General features: G+C 44.5%; 1 long non-coding RNA gene across 1 annotated transcript; it reads left to right on the forward strand.

Moving 5' to 3' along the window:
* On the forward strand, positions 1-1,867 carry LOC148782440 (uncharacterized). The gene is made up of 2 exons (XR_016053538.1): positions 1-697; positions 1,004-1,867. It is a non-coding gene; the product is annotated as an uncharacterized LOC148782440 (long non-coding RNA).

The following is a 1,867-nucleotide window of genomic DNA, read 5'->3' on the forward strand; positions in this document are numbered from 1 at the left end:
ACTCTTACATTCAATATAAGAAAGTCATAATCACCGTTTTGTCAACGTGGGGTGCTCAAGCCTCCACGGCTCTTTCTTGATCTTCTAAAATTCCATCACTCTTTCTTGATCTTTTTAATTCCATTAATCTCTTTTTTTTTTACCTGGGCTACAGTTATAGAGGATAGGATAAGGCAGTTACCGTACCCCTCGATGGGAGACACCCATTATCAGAGTGAGTATCCGAGAGGAGTACTAGTCGTCTATGGCGGCACCATGGAGTGCTAAGTGGGCCCAGAGACTGAGTGAGGAGGACGTTGCAGTGCCCCTAGCAGTGTATGAGGAGAGGAATTGGATAGCTTAGATAGTAGATCATGAAGGGGTGAGAAGAGCCGGTCTAGAGCCCCACGAAGGTGGCTTATCTGAAGACTCTGCTGGAGCAGGAGACCCAGGCTAGGGAGCATGCAGAGATACAAAGTGAGGAGCTACAGTCCCAGGTCGAGAGGACGTTTGCGACCCTTTCAGTGGCTTGAGGCAGAGAGAGAGAGCAAGAGAGGGAACTAATGAGGGCTGAGAGAGATAATGCATGATCAGCCCTTGAGTTGCTTTAACTTATAATCATGCCCGTTCTTCAGCCGTGGGTCTTTCCCGGGCAATCGCCCCTGTCCTGGAGAGCGCAAGCTGCGATGTGAGGAGACTACGGGTGTGCAACAAGCAGGTTTGTTTTGTTCCTTCTTTCGATGCTCGCTTTTCGTTCTTCATCTCTTCCCTTTATCATATCTTGACTTTGAATGTCTTATTTTATCTTTAGCCAAATTACAAAAAAAAAAAAAAAAAAAGCCACACTTCTATACAACTTACCCCAACCTAATTTTTACTCTCATTTTTTTCCCTAAAACAAACTTTCTATACAAATACCCCTACAAATACCCCCAAGGGAAAAAGTTCATTTCTTTTAAACGAAAATGCTTGTACACAAAAATCATTTTGGCCAGATTTGTCATTGACTTTTGGATCCCAATAGCACATAGTCAGAGCGCACCATCACATTGTCGGAATGGACAAGTGCCGGACCGCCCTAAGACAACTACCGGACGGAAACTGAGTACTGTCGGACCGCCTTTTATATAGAGTTGGAGTCTTGGAATCGAGTAACATCTACTGCTGGACCACCCTTTGCAACTGCTGGACCACACTTTACACAGTGCTGGAGCCCTATTACTGAACCACACTTTACAAAGTGTCGGAGCCTACTGCCTAACTGCACTATACACAGTGCTGGAACCCATTGCCAGACCGTAATTACACAATACTAGAGCCCCTATTTTGGTGGGATAGATGAGACAGAGGTGTGGGTACGGTAAAAGTAAAAGAGGGTTGTTTAGTCATTTTTTTACTTTTTATTTGGTTGGGGGTTATTTGCATAAAAAGTGTATTATGGGGAAAAAATAAAACAAAATCTAGGTTGGGAGTAAATTGTATAGAAAATGTAGTCTTGGGTCAGGATGCTTACAAGCTCCATTTGGAGAAGTTGCAAATGCAGTTGGTTGAGCAGAACTGACAGGTCACGTTGTTGAGCTTGGCATTGGAGCAGGCTATCAACGATCTTGCATAGGCTACCAGAGGTCAGAGAATCCCATGGGTGAGACCACCTCACGTTCCTTCTCATGTGGCTTCACATGATAGTGGAGCTGGCGTCGGGTTCATCCGAGAGCAGGCAAGCAAGAGGCATCCGGTGGCTTCATGGTTGACTCGAGGGATGACGGTTGAGGCTACTTCTCCCCCCTTTTTGTGTTTTTGTTCCTGCACGTGTATTTTTTGTTTTTCCTTTTGCTCATGATGTACATAATTCTTGTCATCTAAATTAGTATCATTCTTGTTTTTGCAT

Source organism: Amborella trichopoda, chromosome 4, assembly GCF_054954075.1.
Source record: "Amborella trichopoda isolate Santa Cruz 75 chromosome 4, AtrichopodaSantaCruz75HAP2 v2.0, whole genome shotgun sequence".
NCBI lineage: Eukaryota > Viridiplantae > Streptophyta > Magnoliopsida > Amborellales > Amborellaceae > Amborella > Amborella trichopoda.